Genomic DNA, 21,620 nt, shown 5'->3' on the forward strand with positions numbered 1-21,620 from the left:
GTGGGTAATTCATGTTTCTCCTAGCCTGGATTGTAAGTAAAGATAATCACTGAACACATCTGCCCTATTCAAGTACTGCTGTTGATCATGCTTTCCTCAGCCCTGCCTTGTTTCTCTATCATCACACGAGAGAAACATGAAACGTCTTTAGAGAAATGGTGGTTAGAAATATTGCTCTTTCAATGTCAGCATTCCCAATGTTTGTTGTTGCTGCACCTCTTGACACTCCTGCCAAAATGAGTAACCCAATCTAGGCTTGCAAGTGGGTCACATCTAAGTCTTTACAGCTGTCCGTAAGCACAGGCCTTCCCTCCAAGTTTGTCATTTCAAGTACAACCTTTTTGATTGATTATGAAGAGCTTAACAGTATACACTGATTAGCCATAACATTAAAACCACCTCCTTGTTTCTAAATTAACTGTCCATTTGATCAGCTCCACTTACCATGTAGAAGCACTTTGTAGTTCTACAATTACTGACTGTAGTCCATCTGTTTCTCTACATGCTTTGTTAGCCCTCTTTCATGCTGTACTTCAATGGTCAGGACTCTCCCAGGTCCACTACAGAGCAGGTATTATTTGGGTGGTGGATCATTCTCAGCACTGCAGTGACACTGACATGGTGGTGGTGTGTTAGTGTGTGTTGTGCTGGTTTGGGTGGATAAGACACAGCAGTGCTGCTGGAGTTTTTAAACACCTCACTGTCACTGCTAGACTGAGAACAGTCCACCAACCAAAAATATATCCAGCCAACAGCGCCCCGTGGGCAGCGTCCTCTGACCACTGATGAAGGTCTAGAAGATGACCAACTCAAACTGCAGCAAAAGATCTGACTTTACATCTACAAGGTGGGCCAACTACGTAGGTAGGAGTGTCTAATAGAGTGGACAGTGAGTGGACATGGTATTTTAAAACTCCAGTGGAGTTTAAAGTTTAAAGTGGTAAGTGGAGCTGATAAAATGGACAGTGAGTGTAGAAACAAGGAGGTGGTTTTAATGTTATGACTGATCAGTGTATATGACAATGTGGTGCAACCTGGAACCATTTGACTACAATGACTACAATTCAAGTGGCGAGAGGGACCATAATAACAATCAATTTTTTGGTAACACATTTGCTGGTGGTTGAGAGAGAAGGGTCAACACATTCTTCTCTATAACCCCTCTGTTTCCTGAGGCTAGGCAAAATCTCATTGGCAGAAAACCTTTGCTTAGAGGTCATTTTCAATTGAGAGAAAGCTCCCAGAAAGCACACAGAATACCAAGAGGAATGGTTTAGAAAGCTGCCGTGCAAGCTTTCATATGTTTGCTCCTTCGGCTATGTTGTAGTGTCGTCGCGGGAACATTATTTCCGTGCCTCCACAGCACAGGAAATATCAAAGTTCTCAGGAAAATTATCTTATTTCCTTCCCCATATCGTGTGAACTATCAGTGGTTTTCACACTATCACAGATAGGGTTGGGTTAGGGCTTTAAAGCAGAGAGAAGCTTTTAGAAGATTATAAAATTGCATTTTATAGCGACCTTAAAATCACCCCAAGTAACAAACAACAAATGTGCATAAAATGTTGATATTTGTACAAATGGATACAAAATAATAGTAAAAATGTATAGAATATTAAAGTTACATTGTTTTGAAACATTCCACAATAACCAGGTGAACTGGTAACATGTGAGGGTATCATGATTGGGTATACACTGATCAGCCATAACATTAAAACCACCTGGTTTTATCAGCTCCACTTACCATATAGAAGCACTTTGTAGTTCTACAATTACTGACTGCAGTCCATCGATTTCTCTGCATGCTTTGTTAGCCCCCTTTCATGCTGTTCTTCAATGGTCAGGACTCTCCCAGGACCACCACAGAGCAGGTGTTATTTAGGTGGTGGATCATTCGCAGTGCTGCAGTGACACTGACATGGTGGGTGGGGTAGAGGCTTACGGAGCATAGGTCCTCATAACTGGTACAACTGCGGCCCCTGCTGGTTGACATTGAGGGGGGTGTGACCCTCCGTGCACAGTGTCTCTCGGTGTATGAACTCGGCTCGTGCAGGTGAAAAATGCAAGTCTGTACTGATTGCGTGCCGGAGGGGGCGCAAGTCAGTTGAGTGGCGTCCTCAGTCAGCGGCAAAAGGGTCGAATCAGTATAGAGGACACAATCAGAGTAATTGGACATGACTAGAATAGGGATTAAAATTGGGGGAAAAAAGTGGGAAAAAATAGATAATAAAAAAAAAAAACTCCATCAGTGCTGCTGTGTCTTATCCACTCATACCAGCACAACACACACTAACACACCACCACCATGTCAGTGTCACTGCAGTGTTGAGAATGATCCACCACCCAAATAATACCTACTCTGTAGTGGTCCTGGGAGAGGGGGCTTACAAAGCATGCAGAGAAACAGCTGGACTACAGTCAGTAATTGTAGAACTACAAAGTGCTTCTATATGGTAAGTGGAGCTGATAAAATGGACAGTGAGTGTAGAAACAAGGAGGTGGTTTTAATGTTATGGCTGATTGGTGTAGGTGGCAACTCTATCCCAAAGGTGTTCAGTGGGATTAAGCTCGATGTTTTGTGCAGACCACTGGAGCTCCTTTCACACCAAACTAATTCCATATAATCAATTTAATACATCTTATAATGATCTCTGTGGCTGAATGACCTGAACACAATAATCAGAATGCAGGTTATTCATACTTTATATCACATGGTACAAGTGAATGATTATATAAAAGAACTCTACATTAACGTTCACGTTCTAAACCGAAATGCTGTCTGAGTGTCTAAATACTCGTTGTAGTGTAAGATATTACGCTGAATTCTGAAAGTGCATGCCGGTTATGACAGATGGCGCCTTAAAGCGCGAGCATTAAGCCAGACAATATTCTCATAAGATGACTCATCATCATCTCATCTTCAAAAGATGGCAACAGATCTTCCGTAGTAAAAAATGAGACAAGACTTTATTCTTAACTACTAGTGCATGGGTGTTCAGCCACTGTGATCACACAGGGAGCAGAAATGATATGCTAATGGTCACACTCTTAAATTTCACAGTGAAATTGAGTACTATTTCCTTTCATCTCAAAGGGGAATCTAATTCAGTGTCTCGCTGCCAGGCGCAGTCCATCTCGGAGCTGTTCCACGTCCCTGAGGTGCCGTTGCTCCAGTTGCTTTTTGCCCTTGTCAGAAATTGGTTCTCCCAGTCTTCCTTCTAATCATTCTTATCATCAGCAAAACATATTTTTTGACCTCGGATTTCACAGCGCATGGGATCTGGAGCAACCTCACCTGATGTAGGATTATTATAATCTTTGGCAAGACATGGGAATGACCACCAGAGCCACACAGCATTGGACAAAACATGGAGATAGACCGGAGTTGGGCAATTAAATTTTCCAAGGGGCCACATAAGAAACTGGGACTGTTGTGTAGGGCCGGACCAATAAGGTGAACTTAATTCTGCTCAATATTAATTTTATCTCTTTATAAAAAGCAGTAAATTGAACAGTTCTGATAATAAGAGTAAAAACATCAACATTATTTCACTATTTAATCAACTAATTTCTCAAAAACAAATGTGAACAAAATATGCAGTATGCAGTTTTTAAACTTTACACAAAGTTCTTTTGCTATTTTGTTTGGAGTCTAATTACCTCATTTGCTATTTTTCAGTCCTTTGTTATTGTTGGACATTCTTTTTAAAATCACAAAGCTAGTCCTGACTGCTTCAGTTCTGGATGTGTTAAACTTTATAAAAAGTCTGTGTTGCTTTTGCAGTTTAGTTAGTGAAGCTTCAGGTGTGACGCTCCGCATCGTTCACGTTCTTGTATTTCTCTGTTTAGTAGCGTAACAGCGATTTAAAGCCTAAATTGTGATCCGTAAACAGCTTTACATCTGACTTCAGTAAATAAATACTTCAAAAGTTTATGTCTTGTTAAAACTCGACCATCAATCAAACTCAGTTCTGTTTGCCGACACATAAGGGTGACGCTGGATACACTCGCACACACGTAAATCGAAACTTACGGAAATTTAAAGGCATAGCGGTCCCGTCAAAGACAGTCCTGTTACATGGCTTGTATGATGTACATTTAATTACATCTGATTTTTAATTGCCACTGACCTCACGCGGGCCGGTTGGGGATGTCGCGGGCCGTACAATGCCCAGGTCTGAGATAGACTGTTGCCCAAATGATTTGGACAAGTGATTGTCAATTCACAGCATGTTTTAACTATTAATAACACTTTAATACACCATATTAGATTAGATTAGATTAAATTAGATATACTTTATTTGTCATTTATACATATACAGTTGTACAGTACAATGAAATTCTTTCTTCGCATAGCCCAGCTTGTTTGGAAGCACAGGGTCAGCCATCGTACGGAGCCCTTGGAGCAGACAGGGTTAAGGGCCTTGCTTAAGAACCCAACAGTGGCTGCATAGCAGAGCCTGGATTTGAACCCCCAATCTTCCTCTTAATTGTTAAGGTGTTTTATATAAACAGGTGGATGTTTTAACATTGTGTTTGGTAAAAGTTTGTGCTGCCGTTTCATACTGACATGGTTTATTACAAAGGGACTCCAGTGAACTGCACAGGGCCCTGAGCTTACCCCCACTGAGCATGTTTACACACACTGCATTTAGCAGATCCAAAGCAACTTACAGTTGTGACTGAATACAATGCGAGCAAATTAGATTTAAGGACTTTGTTGTGGTGGGGATTAAAGCTGCAACCTTCTGATTACAAGTGCAGTAACTTCAGCAATGAGCTACCATTGAGGCAAATAAGACAAACCAATCCACTGAACTGAACCATCATTTAAATGTACAGTTGTGACTGAATACAATGCAAGCAAATGAGACTTAAGGACTTTACTTAGACACCCATCAGTGGCAGACTGGTAGTGGTGGGGCTTAAATCTGCAACCTTCTGATTACTAGTGCAGTAGCCTCAGCACTGAGCGACCACTGCCCTTTTAAAATATTTTGGAATGTTGATTATACAGCTTATTAACGCCCCTTGGTTTGAAATGAGACGTCCAACAAAATATATCATTGCAAAGCATTACACACTTACTTGGTCAGAATTATTTAAAACTAGAGGCAATTAAGACAAACCAATCCACCTACTGAACTATCGTTTGAAGTTGGGAGGTACCATGGTGTCCAAGGGAAACTCTACACACAGTGTAACCGAAAGCAAGGATCAAAACTGAACTGCTGAGATAAGCAGCATCGGGACTACTCGCTGCAGCACCCATATTTACACTGGGCGGCACGGTGGCTTAGTGGGTAGAACTGTCGCCTCACAGCAAGAAGGTCCTGGGTTCGATCCCCACGTGGGGCGGTCCGGGTCCTTTCTGTGCGGAGTCTGCATGTTCTCCCCGTGTCTGCGTGGGTTTCCTCCGGGAGCTCCGATTTCCCCCCACAGTCCAAAACATGCAGTCAGGTTAATTGGAGACACTGAATTGCCCTATAAGTGAATGGGTGTGTGTATGTGTGTGTGACCAGGCATAACATTATGACCAGCGACAAGTGAATAACACTGGTTATCTCTTCATCACGGTACCTGTTAGTAGGTGGGATATATTATGCAGCAAGTGAACATTTTATCCTCAAACTTGATGTGTTAGAAGCAGGAAAAATGGGCAAGAAAAAGGATTTGAGTGAGTTTGACAAGGGCCAAATTGTGATGGCCAGACAACTGGGTCAGAGCATCTCCAAAACCGCAGCTCTTGTGGGGTGTTCCTAGTCTGCAGTGGTCAGTATCTATCATAAGTGGACCAAGGAAGGAAAAGTGGTAAACCGGCGACAGGGTCATGGCTCACTGATGCACGTGGGGAGCAAGGCTGGAACGCTTCACTGAGTAGTATCAGTTGTGCAGAAGCAGCATGGTTTAAAATGAGCTTTACTCTCTTTAAATTAGCTGCCTGCTTTAACACTGATGGCACCATAGTGGGTACAGGCTCATTACCAGGAGTATCACCTTTTACAGCAATAGCTGTAGATGTCTAGTGTTACTGTAAAAAATATGTTGTAATAATTGCCACCTCACTTATTATTAATCTCTTTACTACATTCTAGATAAAAGTGAGAAAAACTACTTTCTATGATCTAATACAGTTGCAGTCAAGATTATTGGCACCCTTGATTGTTTAGTATAAAAAAGCCAATATGTTCTGTATCATTACAGACCTGTCAACATACACCGATCAGTCATAACATTAAAACCACCTCCTTGTTTCTACACTCACTGTTCATTTTATCAGCTCCACCTACCATATAGGAGCACTTTGTAGTTTCACAATTACTGACTGTAGTCCATCACCCTGTTCTTCAATGGCCAGGACTCCCACAGGACCACCACAAAGCAGGTTTTATGTAGGTGGTGGATAATTCTCAGCACTGCAGTGACACTGACATGGTGGTGGTGTGTTAGTGTGTGTTGTGCTGGTATGAGTAGACCAGACACAGCAATACTGGTGGAGTTTTTAAACACCTCACTGTCACTGCTGGACCTAGAACAGTCCATCAACCAAAAATATCCAGCCCGTGGGCAGCGTCCTGTGACCACTGATGAAGATCTCAAAGATGACCAACTCAAACAGCGGCAATAGATGAGTGATCATCTCTGACTTTACATCTAAAGGTGGACCAACTAGGTTGGAGTGTCTAATAGTGAGTGGACACGGTATTTAAAAACTCCAGCAGCGCTGCTGTGTCTGATCCACTCATACCAGCACAACACACACTAACACACCACCACCATGTCAGTGTCACTGCAGTGCTGAGAATCATCCACCACCTAAATAATACCTGCTCTGTGGTGGTCCTGGGAGAGTCCTGACCATTGAAGAACAGGGAGAAAGCAGGTTAAAAAGGTATGTAGAGAAACAGATGGACTGCAGTCAGCAATTGTAGAACTACAAAGTGCTTCTAAAAGAAACATAGTATATGACATGGACAGGATTAAAGGCACCCTTCCAAATACTTGGATGCACAAACTTTAGCCAGCATGGCAGCCTTCAAAGGTTTTTGTAGCCATCTGTGAGTTTCTGGAACCTGTCTGCTGGCTCTTCTCTCAAGCTTTTGAATGTTTGCAGGGTGCCGTTTCCCAACAGCAGATTCCAGCTCTCTCTAAAAATTTTAATTGCACTAAAATCCGCATTAATTACTGGCCAATTTAAAACAGTCCATTTTTTGTAACCATTGTTGTGTACTTTTGGATGTGTGCTTCCTGCTGTTGGACTCATTTTGTGTGTTTTCTTACACTTTGGAGCACATTTTACTCCTGTAAAATGTTCAAGCCTTCCACTTGCAGAGGCAACAAAGCAGCCCCACAACATTATGAATCCTTCACCATGTTTCACTGTTGGTAGAATGTACTTTTCTTTGTATGCTTTATTTTGCCGGTTATAAGAAACAGCTCTAGTTTGGTTTCATTCGTCCATAGAACATTTTCCCAAAATGACTGGTTTGTCTATAGGCAATAATCAGTCTCTTTGTATGCCTCTTTGTAAGCAGTGGGGTCCTTCTTTGCCTTCACCCCTAGAGCCCTGATTTGTTTAATGTGCAGTGTATGGTACGGTTGAAACCATCTCCCCAGATGTCTCCAGCTCAGTCTAAGTTCTTTGGATGTTATCTCTGGTTTCTTTGCCACATCCAGTTCTCTCATCGATTTTTCTCTTTCCACCACATTCTGGAAGGTTCTCGACTCTTCCATAGTCCAGAGTAGCAAACTTTTTGATACAATTTAAAACTGTTTAAGCTGGGATGTCAAGGTCTTTGGAGACTGTACTCTTAAGACTGCTTGTGCTTTGTGATAATTGCATTTTTGGCAGCTCAGGCAGCTCTATTGTGTTTGCCATTGTGAACAAAGAACAGGGAATAAAACTGACCTTTTTAAGCATTAAATACACCATTCATAAGCTAATCAAACTCCTGTTTACATTTATGGTATTTTGCGGATGCTTTTGTCAAAGGGACTTACAATTGTGAGCAAATACAATCCAAGCAATTAAGGCTTGCTAAAAAGCCCAGGGGTTGCAACATGGCATTACATTTACATTTGCAGCATTAGGCAGACGCTTTTATCCAAAGTGACTTAGAAGTATGACTGAATTCAGTTCAAGCAATTGGGGCTAAAGGACCTTGTTCAAGGGACCAACAGTGCAACGTGGTGGGGCTTGAATCAGCAACCTTCTGATTACTAGTCCAGTACCTTAACCATTGAGCTACCACTACCCTCTATATGAGAACCAACAAGGTAGAGACAGATGAGTCTAATTTCTAGTTAATCACAGGTCTAATCCTTTGTCTAACTAATTATTTTGTCCTTTGTTACAAACGTTACAAGGGTGTGACTGATCATGTCCTGGAACTGTTTTAAATTGTTTCGTTTGCTTTTCTGTATCAAACATATACACAGATCAGCCATAACATTAAAACCACCTCCTTGTTTCTACACTCACTGTCCATTTTATCAGCTCCACTTACACTTGTTACACATCTGTTTCTCTGCATGCTTTGTTAGCCCCCTTTCATCATGTTCCTCAATGGTCAGAACCCCCAGGACCACTACAGAGTAGGTATTATTTAGGTGGTGGATCATTCTCAGCACTGCAGTGACACTGACATGGTGGTGGTGTGTTAGTGTGTGTTGTGCTGGTATGAGTGGATAAGACACAGCAGCACTGATGTAGTTTTTAAACACCTCACTGTCACTGCTGGACAGAGAATAGTCCACCAACCAAAAACATCCAGCCAACAGCGCCCCATGGGCAGCGTCCTGTGACCACTGATGAAGCTCTAGAAGATGACCAACTCAAACCGCAGCAATAGATGAGCGATCGTCTCTGACTTTACATCTACAAGGTGGACCAACTAGGTAGGAGTGTCTAATAGGGTGGACAGTGAGTGGACTTGGTATTTAAAAACTCCAGCAGCGCTGCTGTATCTGATCCAATCATACCAGCACAACACACACTAACACACCACCACCATGTCAGTGTCACTGCAGTGCAGAGAATGATCCACCACCTAAATAATACCTGCTCTGTGGTGGTCCTGTGGGGGTCCTGACCATTGAAGAACAGAGTAAAAGCAGGTTAAAAAGGTACGTAGAGAAACAGATGGACTACAGTCAGTAATTGTAGAACTACAAAGTGCTTCTATATGGTAAGTGGAGCTGATCAAATGGACAGTAAGTGTAGAAACAAGGAGGTGGTCATAATGTTATGCCTGATCTGTGTATACGCATATCTATCTAAGCAGGTTCATTATATATTTCATTTTAAGGGGGAATTTATATGGTGCACTTAATATTTAAGGATGCCAATAATGTGTTTATTAGGATTTTAACGTCATGTTTTACACCCTGTTACATCCACAACAGAAACGGTAGTTACTCATTACACAAGGTTCATCAGTTCACAAGGTTATATCGAACACAGTCATGGACAATTTTGCATCTCCAATTCACCTCACTTGCATGTCTTTGGACTGTGGGAGGAAACCGGAGCACCCGGAGGAAACCCACAAAGACACGGGGAGAACATGCAAACTCCACACAGAAAGGACCCGTGCCGCCCCACCTAAGGATCGAACCCAGAAACTTTTTGCTGTGAGGTGACAGTGCTACCCACTGAGCCACAGTGCCACCCACGATGCCAATAAAGTTGACCACAACAGTACAGTACTAAAAGTAGTGTATGCATAATGCTAATCATTTAAAATAATAAATAAGTGAGCAATGTTTCATTTCCATTTCTGTACTTGAATGTCTGTTTTATTGTCTGTTTTGAAGGTTCTGGGTTCGATCCCCAGGTGGGGCGGTCCATGTCTTTTCTGTGTGGAGTTTGCATGTTCTCCCCGTGTCTGCGTGGGTTTACTCCGGGTGCTCCGGTTTCCTCCCACAGTCCAAAGACATGCAAGTGAGGTGAATTGGAGATAGTAAATTATCCCTGACTGTGTTCGATATAACCTTGTGAACTGATAAATCTTGTGTAATGAGTAACTACCGTTTCTGTCATGAATGTAACCAAAGTGTAAAACATGACGTTAAAATCCTAATGAACAAACAAACAAATAAACATTGTTTTACCACCGCTTTATCCTGGAGAGGGTCGCGGTGGGTCCGATTCATTGGCGAAAAGGCAGGAAACACCCCCGACAGGTCACCAGTCCACCACAGGGCAGACACACAAACACAGAAGAAAACTGCAGCTCCCGGAGGAAACCCACACAGACCTTGGCCACCCGGCCAAGGAATCAAAGCCAGGTTCTTCTTGCTGTGAGGCAAAAGCACCAACCACTGTGCCACCATGCTACCCAGGAATGTAGGCTAGAATAAGGTATTTTATAAGCTACTTTACTTTAGATTTTCATTTAGTTTTTCTAGGTCAATTTTTTTTTTATTCAGTATGTAAAGCATTTTATCTCTCTGGTTTTAATTTCATGTCCTTTTAATTGTCAAAAATTCCTTTCTGATGTTCAAGATCTCAGAAATGTTTTAATGCTTTCAATTTTTTCCTCATGTAAAGCACTTTGAATTGCCACTGTGTATGAAAGGTGCTATACAAATAGACTTGAGTTGCCTTGAGTTGCTGTAATTCTTCCTCCATCTCACAGTACTTCATTCAATCCTGAGGTGAGTCACTAAACATTGGTGAGTGAAGTCAAATCAAAATACACTGATCAGCCATAACATTAAAACCACCTCCTTGTTTCTACACTCACTGTCCATTTTATCAGCTCCACTTACCATATAGAAGCACTTTGTAGTTCTACAATTACTGACTGTAGTCCATCTGTTTCTCTGCATGCTTTGTTAGCCCCCTTTCATGCTGTTCTTCAATGGTCAATGGTGGTGGATCATTCTCAGCACTGTGGTGACAATGACACGGTGGTGGTGTGTTAGTGTGTGTTGTGCTGGTATGAGTGGATAAGACACATCAATGCTGATGGAGTTTGTAAACACCTCACTGTCACTGCTGGACTGAGAATAGTCCACCAACCAAAAATATCCAGCCAACAGTGCCCCGTGAAGATGACTAACTTAAACAGCAGCAATAGATGAACGATCGTCTCTGACTTTACATCTACAAGGTGGACCAGTGGACAGTGAGTGGACATGGTATTTAAAAACTCCAGCAGCGCTGGTGTGTTTGATCCACCCATACCAGCACAACACACACTAACACACCACCACCATGTCAGTGTCACTGCAATGACCAAATGGTTCGAGGATGTTGACTTGGCCTCCAAATTCCCCAGATCTCAATCCGATCGAGCATCTGTGGGATGTGCTGGACAAACAAGTCCGTTCCATGGAGGCCCCACCTCGCAACTTACAGGAGTTAAAGGATCTGCTGCTAACATCTTGGTGTCAGATACCACAGCACACCTTCAGGGGTCTAGTGGAGTCCATGCCTCGACGGGTCAGGACTGTTTTGGCAGCAAAAGGGGGACCAACACAATATCAGGAAGGTGGTCATAATGCTAAGCCTGATCGGTGTATAGTAAGTGTTATTTTGAAAAGTGGTTTTTCAAAAATGTATAGAAGCACTAAAGTTCCCAGAGCTTCACTAGTTAAGAAATGCACTAGCACGCTCGGGTAGAAACTGACTGAGCATGTAGCAAAATGCTACTCAAGGATGCTTGTACCGAAGACAATGCAATTACTTTACCTATCCCAGTAGTATCATCAACAACAAGATGAACTGATTGTAGATAAATACTTGTCCCAGACTACTGTCTGTCTTTGTAAAACCAAAGCATTGTGTAGCACCCTCTATAAATTGGGTCCAGTGGGTGAAAAATTTCCAGCTCCAAATTTATTAGTGAAATTTCCATAATCTCCCACAGGCCACAGCTGCTCTTCAATGCCAGACACTCAGATTAGGCTGTCAGTTTTCCTAGTGTGCCCCTGATATAGTGAGTGCCAGTGGGGTTGCTCTGAGCTTTTTAGCATTTTTGAAAGAGGAAGCATTTAATTTAGCACCAGTGGTCCTGACAGCTTATTGTATGCCTTATTCATGATAGTCTGAGATAAAGGTTATACAAAAGATGTTACACATAAAGTGTTTGCTTATTAGACCACATGGTTTAATGAGTTAATAAACCAAAAATATGCACATGAAACACATAGAAAAAACAATCAATACAATATCATGGCTCAATATGGTCTTAATACAAACACCCAGTGCAAGGTTATCTACGGAAAACTGAGCTATGACTGTGTATTTATCAGGCCTTATCAAATGAAGGTCATATGATGGTCATTGTGTGTAACAAGATCTGAGATTTAAAAATAAATAAATAACTACTAGTACTACTACTACTACCATTATTATATTATATGTATATAAACACTGATCGGCCATGTCCATTTTATCAGCTCCACTTACCATATAGAAGCACTTTGTAGTTCTACAATTACTGACTGTTGTCCATCTGTTTCTCTACATACTGTTTTAACCTGGTTTCACCCTGTTCTTTAATGGTCAGGACCCCCACAGGACCACCACAGAGCAGGTATTATTTAGGTGTTGGATCATTCTCAGCCCTGCAGTGACACTGACATGGTGGTGGTGTGTTAGTGTGTGTTGTGCTGGTATGAGTGAATAAGACACAGCAGCACTGCTGGAGTTTTTAAATACCGTGTCCATTGATTGTCCACTCTATTAGACACTCCTACCTAGTTGGTCCACCTTGTAGACGTAAAGTCAGAGACGATCGCTCATCTATTGCTGCTGTTTGGGTTGGTCATCTTCTAGACCTTCATCAGTGATCACAGGACGCTGCCTACGGGGCGCTGTTGGCTGGATATTTTAAGTTGGTGGACTATTCTCAGTCCAGCAGTGACAGTGAGGTGTTTAAAAACCTAACACACCACCACCATGTCAGTGTCACTGCAGTGCTGATTATGATCCACCACCCAAATAATACCTGCTCTGTAGTGGTCTTGGGAGAGTCCTGACCACTGAAGAACAACATGAAATGGGGCTAACAAAGCATGCAGAGAAACAGATGGACTACAGTCAGTAATTGTAGAACTACAAAGTGCTTCTATATGGTAAGTGGAGCTGATAAAATGGACAGTGAGTGCAAATACAAGGTGGTGGTTTTAATGTTATGGGTGATCAGCATGTGGACACCTGACCATGAGCTTGCTGGACATCCCATTGTAAAACCATGAGCATTATTGTAGAGCACACCCCATTTGTGGAAGGTCAGGTCACTGACACCCCACTTCATCTCTGAGTTGGGGTTGAAGATAGCATAATTGGTCTCATTGTTTTGCAAGTGAAATGAAGGGCATTTTTCTTTTTCTCCTGTCATGGGTCTCTGTATACTCTTTGGCTGTGAATGGGACAGTCAGCACCCTTAATTAGTTAATTCATTTCCTTTTATTATGTTAGTTTGCTGAATCTAATAACGAATCAATGGACCTGCCATGTGTCAAATATCGAATCAATGGACCTGCCATGTGTCAAATTTCAGGCTGGTGGTATCATGGTGTTATTAATGTTTTTCTCAGCCCTAATGCTAATCAAGCATAAATGAAATGTCACAGCATATCTAGCTATTGTTATTGACTATGTGCCTCTCAAAGTGGATACTTCAATTCATTAAAATAATAATAATCATAATAATGACACATTTTTGAGGCCACAAAGCATCTTTCTGAGAATAACTTGGATAATTTACACCACACAGCACTAGTTATAGTTTAGTCTTATTTTTAGTGTGACCATGTGGTTATGTTTGAGAAATTAGCATTGTCCTCATGCACAGTTACTCGCCCGGAGTGATCAGTCTCAGTAACCATTCTAGTGATGCCTCTACAGTTCATTGTTTAGATCTGTCCTAGGCAGTGTGTCTGTAATTTAAAATTTGTATGATAGACAAAACCAGGCCTGGTATTACAATGGTACAGATGGTAGAGTGAATGCCTGCATGAAAGAATCCTAAGGACATAGGTTCGATCCTCACCTTTGGTCAGTTCATGGTGTTTTAATGTCAGTACAGTTTGCTGGCAATGCGCTGACCATGGTGCTGATATCCGGGCAGCACTAAGTGCTCGCTATGTCCACTTGGGTTCCTTCCAAATATTTTAAGGAGGTTGCCCCTTGGTGTAAGAGTGTGTGATGTGTGTGTGGGTGTGTCACCTTGTGATCAATTGAAACCCTGTTTAGGGTGTATTCTTGCCTTGTACATAGTGTTTCCAAGAAGCAACTGCCTTACTATGACCCAGACCACAATCAAGCCTTTGGTTACTGTCTGTATGAACTTTTGAACATTTATTCCTTGTTTGTGTTGGTTTCCTGTGGGCACTCATGTCAGTTACTGTTAGAGTGTGAGTAACTGGGTAAATGTGTGTCACCCTGTGATGGACCGGTGCCCTGCCAGATTACCGACCCTGGTTGAAATGAAGCCGTTAATAAAAAATTAATGAATGAATGACATTGAGATGGGTTCGTCTAGGTTCTAATGGTTTCTCTCATCCACCCCCACTCACTCACTCCTTCACTCACTCACACACACACACACAAGCGCTCTTACACCACTCCCTAAAATAAAATGGTGCAGCATGCAATAGACGTTCTTGCACCCTTCCTAGTGCACAATTACCATCACTTTTAAAAGCCATTACACGCAAACAAAAAATACAGAACAATACAGAATTACACCAAGATCACAAATGCATTCAAATGCAATTCCTACTGCAAAAGTCATCATTAGAGATGGCTGGAAGATGTTTAAGTTAAATTAAGTGTATAGATCAACTCAATGCATTTCTGTTGGACTAATTTGTGTTATACCCATTGTGTTTGTATGGGATGCTCATATGTACACAATACACTGCAATACAGTTTAATACAGCTGCTCCTGCATGTGTGTGTATGTATGTATTTGACTTGACTAGATCACACAATACTGAACACTTCAATGCATTATAATCATGAATCAAATACACATGGATGTTTCATATAATCTCAATCTAAAGCGTCACTGTTTGCGCAACTTTTCCTACCACGTCGGTTTGCGTCAGATCATAAAATCCAGCGCTATCCACCACTAATCCATGATCGTTTCTACTACTAATAACTGATCAGTCTGGACACACTAAGCAAACGTATCAGAACTGCTGATCTTACCTTAACAACTGAAAACACGTCCATTCCTCTCCGTCCAGAATGATGCGCCGATGTCCTTTATAACTCTACCATCATCCGTTCATCCTCAGAAATCCAGATCAGATCAAACAAATCTGCGTCTTTTTCACTGCAAACTGCTCTCACATACCCAGTTTCTCCACTCGGTCGGACTGGAATGAGTATTCAGCTCTCCGATTCAGCGGAAGAACATCCCAGCGCCGCACAATATCCGCCGCACAAAATCCCAACCAGCTGATCATCCGATAATCGCTCGAGTTACACCAGATCCGGTTTGCACATAGATTCCACGTCTATGGTTTTATTTACCCCAAAAAAACCTGCTGTGAACTATACAAAACGGGACATTCAATCCCCTGGCTGATAGCTGGAAGTCCGCAGAAGGAGGGACTGAACCGAACAGAGCAGAGCAGCCTGACACTCATACAGATACAACATGAAGAAATCTCCAGACAGCAAGAGAGACGGAAAGCACAGCAGAGTGATAGCAGGCTTATCAGACTGCAGGTGTCAGTCCGATCTGACACAATATTCCTATCAGTTTATAATTATATTCCATAAAAATAATATGGAAACCCAGTAATTCAAGTCAAGTCAAGTCAAATTTATTTATATAGCACTTTTTACAATAGATATTGTCTCAAAGCAACTTTACAGAATCCAGGACCAACAGATACAAAAACCTCTGTTGAGCAAGCCGAGGGCGACTGTGGCAAAGAAAAAACACTCCCTTAAAATTACAGGAAGAAACCTTGAGAGGAACCAGACTCAGCAGGGACCATCCTTCTTGGGTGGTCTGGAGGATACTTTAAATGAATAAGATTTACACAAATCATACAAACACAAAATTTATATTAAACTAAAAGTTATAACTAGCAATAATAAATAAATAAACAATAATAGAGTTATTATTCAGTTCAGTCTGTAATAAAGTCTGTAGTGAGTTCTTGACATTCTTGGTGCAAACACGCCAGGTTCCCGTCACATCCGGCAAGAGCAGCATTGTTGGCACGGCAGTCTCGACTTCATTCCTTAACCTCGGGCAGGTAAACAGGTTCCCATCAGAAGGACCTCGGGGTAAAACAACAGAAGCTGTAGTTAAAAATTTAAAATGCGACTTGAGAAAAATATCAGTTTTACAGAGAGTTTTAGACCTTGGCAGCCCTAATTATTACAGCATAACTAAAAGGGAGAGCGAGCAGGTAACAAGGTCATGAAGGCTTTCATAGGACATCAGCGTCCACCTCCCCACCATCATCAAACCTGAGTGATCGGACAAGAGAGGCAGAACGACAGCAACCCAACATCCCTGATCACCACAAGTTTCTATGACCAAGAACCCCCAAGCTCTGCTCCTTTGTCTATACTAGTTAAAAGCCTGAGAAAATAAATATGTTTTCAGTCTAGACTTAAACATTGAGACTCCAAATCCCGAACAGAGGCAGGAAGATTATTCCAAAGTTGTGGAGCTTTGTAAGAAAACACTCTTCCACCAGCCGTGATCTTTTTAATTCTAGGAACTATAAGTAACCCTGCGTCTTGTGAACAAAGTGGACGTGCTGGGTTGTAGTGATCAATAAGCTCACTCAGATACTGTGGACACAACCATATAGAGCTTAGGAGGAACAGAAATACATTCTCACACAGTATTATAATGTACATTTATGATCTATTAAATACAAAAGCATAGCTGGAAAGAGTGGTGACTGGGCTGCATGGTGGGTAGCACTGTCGCCTCACAGCAAGAAGGTCCTAGGTTCGATTCCCAGGTGGAGTTTGCATGTTCTCTCCATCTCCGTGTGGGTTTCCTCCGGATTATCCGGTTTCATGTGCAAGTGAGGTTAATTGGAGATACAAAATTGTCCATGACTGTGTTTGACATTACACTTGAACTGATGAATAACCAGTAATTGCCTGTCCTGTCGGGCACTGCAAGAAGGTCCTGGGTTCGATCCCCAGGCGGGGCGGTCCGGGTCCTTTCCGTGCGGAGTTTGCATGTTCTCCCCGTGTCTGTGTGGGTTTCCTCCAGGAGCTCCGGTTTCCTCCCGCAGTCCAAAAACATGCGGTCAGGTTCATTGGAGACACTGAATTGCCCTATAGGTTAATGGGTGTGTGTATGGCGCCCCATCCAGGGTGTTACTGTGTGCCTTGTGCCCCCTTGTGCCCCCCCCGCGACCCTAATTGGATAAGTGGTTAAGAAAGTGAGTGACTGTCCTGTCATGAATGTAACTAAAGTGTGTAAAACATGACGTTAAAATCCTAATAAAATAAATAAAAGTGGAGACTATTTTAAGTAGCTTCACCCTCCCTTACCAGTTATATAAACCCTACTATTTATTTTACAAAATAATTTATTTTGGTTGGCGTCACTGACTTTGATGCTCTGGAACACGGAAACAAGGGGAAATACACCCTTAACTGGTCATTAATCAAATGCAAGGTTAAATTCACCCACGCATTCACGCTCACAAGGCAGAGGGTTAGACAACTGTGTTATATGAGCATGTTTTGGGCTTACTTGAAAAGACTTTATTTGGAGATAAGGCAAACATAAAGAACAGTGACCAGAAGCAAGCAACCAATCTAAGATCTTAGGAACCATGTTGTTGTGTAGAACCAACACTGCCACCACTTGTTTTGGTGGTAATGGTGTGGTTAACCCCCACATTGCTTACAAGAATGTCAGGAACTAATAATAATAAACTATTCATATAACTTAACCTTTATTTATTTACTGTTTCATTCTAATCATTCTATCCAGGGTTGCTGTGGTTTAGGCACCACCCAGACACACTAGAGGCAGGGCAGATATCTGTTCAGTTCAATGCAGGGTAACACACCCTCATATACTAGTTCATTTATATATGTATATATACAGTGTATATATATATACAGTGTATCACAAAAGTGAGTACACCCCTCACATTTCTGCAAATATTTCATTATATCTTTTCATGGGACAACACTATACACATGAAACTTGGATATAACTTAGAGTAGTCAGTGTACAGCTTGTATAGCAGTGTAGATTTACTGTCTTCTGAAAATAACTCAACACACAGCCATTAATGTCTAAATAGCTGGCAACATAAGTGAGTACACCCCACAGTGAACATGTCCAAATTGTGCCCAAATGTGTCGTTGTCCCTCCCTGGTGTCATGTGTCAAGGTCCCAGGTGTAAATGGGGAGCAGGGCTGTTAAATTTGGTGTTTTGGGTACAATTCTCTCATACTGGCCACTGGATATTCAACATGGCACCTCATGGCAAAGAACTCTCTGAGGATGTGAGAAATAGAATTGTTGCTCTCCACAAAGATGGCCTGGGCTATAAGAAGATTGCTAACACCCTGAAACTGAGCTACAGCATGGTGGCCAAGGTCATACAGCGGTATTCCAGGACAGGTTCCACTCGGAACAGGCTTCGCCAGGGTCGACCAAAGAAGTTGAGTCCACGTGTTCGGCGTCATATCCAGAGGTTGGCTTTAAAAAATAGACACATGAGTGCTGCCAGCATTGCTGCAGAGGTTGAAGACGTGGGAGGTCAGCCTGTCAGTGCTCAGACCATACGCCGCACACTGCATCAACTCGGTCTGCATGGTCGTCATCCCAGAAGGAAGCTGACGCACAAGAAAGCCCGCAAACAGTTTGCTGAAGACAAGCAGTCCAAGAACATGGATTACTGGAATGCCCTGTGGTCTGACGAGACCAAGATAAACTTGTTTGGCTCAGATGGTGTCCAGCATGTGTGGCGGCGCCCTGGTGAGAAGTACCAAGACAACTGTATCTTGCCTACAGTCAAGCATGGTGGTGGTAGCATCATGGTCTTGGGCTGCATGAGTGTTGCTGGCACTGGGGAGCTGCAGTTCATTGAGGAAACATTAATTCAAACATGTACTGTGACATTCTGAAACAGAGCATGATCCCCTCCCTTCGAAAACTGGGCCAGTTTCCAGTTTTCCAACAGGATAACGACCCCAAACACAACCTCCAAGATGACAACTGCCTTGCTGAGGAAGCTGAAGGTAAAGGTGATGGACTAAACCCAATTGAGCACCTGTGGCGCATCCTCAAGTGGAAGGTGGAGGAGTTCAAGGTGTCTAACATCCACCAGCTCCGTGATGTCATCATGGAGGAGTGGAAGAGGATTCCAGTAGCAACCTGTGCAGCTCTGGTGAATTCCATGCCCAGGAGGGTTAAGGCAGTGCTGGATAATAATGGTGGTCACACAAAATATTGACACTTTGGGCACAATTTGGACATGTTCACTGTGGGGTGTACTCACTTATGTTGCCAGCTATTTAGACATGAATGGCTGTGTGTTGAGTTATTTTCAGAAGACAGTAAATCTACACTGCTATACAAGTTGTACACTGACTACTCTAAGTTATATCCAAGTTTTATTTCTATAGTGTTGTCCCATGAAAAGATATAATAAAATATTTGCAGAAATGTGAGGGGTGTACTCACTTTTGTGATACACTGTATATATATATATATATATGTCCAAATAGCCTGACTGCATGTCTTTGGACTGTGGGAGGAAACCAGAGCTCCCACAGTCCAAACAAAACCCACACAGACACTGGAGAACACCACACAGACAGGACCCAGACTGCTCCACCTGAGAATCAAACCCAGGACCTTCCTGCTGTGAGGTGAAAGTGCCACCGTGCTGCCCTTTATTATTATTATTATTATCATCATCATTATTATTATTATTAATATTATTATTAATAATTAATAATATTATTATCAACATCATCATTATTATTATTAATAATTTTTATTATTATTATTATCATCATTATTATTACTTCTATTATTATTATTATCATCATCATTATTACTGCTATTATTATTATTATTATCATTATTATTACTTATTTTATTATTATTATTATCATTATTATTACTTCTATTATTATTATTATTATTATTATTATTATCATTATCATCATTATTTCTGCTATTATTATTATTATTATCTTTATTATTATTGTTGTTATTATTTGTGTATTGGCTACAATACATAAAATCATTAAAACATGCAACAGTGCATTAGATATTACAAAACAAGTTTTAACTTATTTAACTGCTGTCTTACAAAAATAGAAGTACACCATAATAACTAAATGCAGATTTTATGTCTAATCTAATTCATACCTGGTCAAACTATTGTCTAATTTACATCAGTTCTCAGTTTGTGGTCGTTCAAACAGAAATTCATGACAGGCAGCAATTAGCCTGACCAGCATTTGAAATGTCTGGCGCCATTTGATGGATACGGATAGAATTGCATAAAATTGCATTATTTTGTTTCAGTCATGACTGGTTTGCATTCAATGACTGAAACTGCTGTAACTTGAATCCATAAAAAATTTTGTTTTTCAAAGATATTATCTTGAACGTACTTTCTTTAAATTTGTACAAATAATAAAAATAAATAAAATATATCACATGGACATAATGGTGCTCAAAACTGTTAATGTATTTTCACTGCCACTTTATTTTGAACATCTGTACACCTGCTCGTTTATGTTGTTATGAATGCATAACACTTTAAACCTAAAGATGGATGGGCGGCAACAGCAAAGAATCGCCCTAGGTCAGCTAAGAACCCGTGGCTACAGTGGGCACAGGTTCACCAAAATAACTGAACAGTTAAAGAAATACTGCCTAACCTAATACTGTAAATTGATTTCTGCTGCCAAATCCAGATGTTAAAAATTAACATTTGTATAAAAAAATTAATGGATCCGGGGCACTCAGGTGTCACAGCAGTAAAACACGCTAGCACACAAAAGCTGACATTTCGAAATCGTCGTTTCAAATTTCAGCTCAGCCAGGGCACCTACACAAGCAACAATCAGCTGTTGTTAATACAGGGTGGGAGCCGGATGGGACCTCATAACTGATGTAATTATGACCTCTGCTGGCTGATTGATGGCGCCTGCACAAAAATGAGGGATAATGCGTTGATCAGGGTGTGGCTTTCCATACACAAAGCTAATCTGCATATGAACTTGCTTCATACAGGTGAAAAGATGCCAGTCGGCTACTGCACACGTGTCGGAGGGGGCGTGTGTCAGTCTCGGCTCTCCTCAACCAGTGCAGGGATCAACATCAGTAGAGATGAAGCATAATGCAATTAGGTAATTGGATACGCTAAAGTTGGGAGGAAAAGGGGGGGAATGCATAAACAAAATAATAAAAAAAATAATAAATCATGGACTCAACCTGCTTTGTTTTGGTGATATTGTGGTGTAGGGCATGTTTTCTTTGCCATCACTGGGTCTACAAATACCAATTAAGCATTGTTTGAATGCCACAGCATATATAAGGTCTGTTACTGACCATGTACATACCTTTATGGCTGCATTATTGCCATCTTATATAAGGGTTACTTCCAGTATGATAATGCAACGTCAC

General features: G+C 41.5%; 1 long non-coding RNA gene across 1 annotated transcript in view; it reads right to left on the bottom strand.

The window, feature by feature from the left end:
- Positions 1 to 15,376, bottom strand: part of LOC134324960 (uncharacterized) — a 178,684-nt gene extending 163,308 nt beyond the window's left edge. The window contains exon 1 of the long non-coding RNA XR_010014246.1: positions 15,173 to 15,376. This is a non-coding gene — a long non-coding RNA (uncharacterized LOC134324960). The remainder of the gene's footprint in view (positions 1 to 15,172) is intronic.
- Between the last annotated feature and the right edge of the window lie 6,244 nt (positions 15,377 to 21,620).

This window comes from Trichomycterus rosablanca, chromosome 13, assembly GCF_030014385.1.
Source record: "Trichomycterus rosablanca isolate fTriRos1 chromosome 13, fTriRos1.hap1, whole genome shotgun sequence".
Taxonomy (NCBI): domain Eukaryota; kingdom Metazoa; phylum Chordata; class Actinopteri; order Siluriformes; family Trichomycteridae; genus Trichomycterus; species Trichomycterus rosablanca.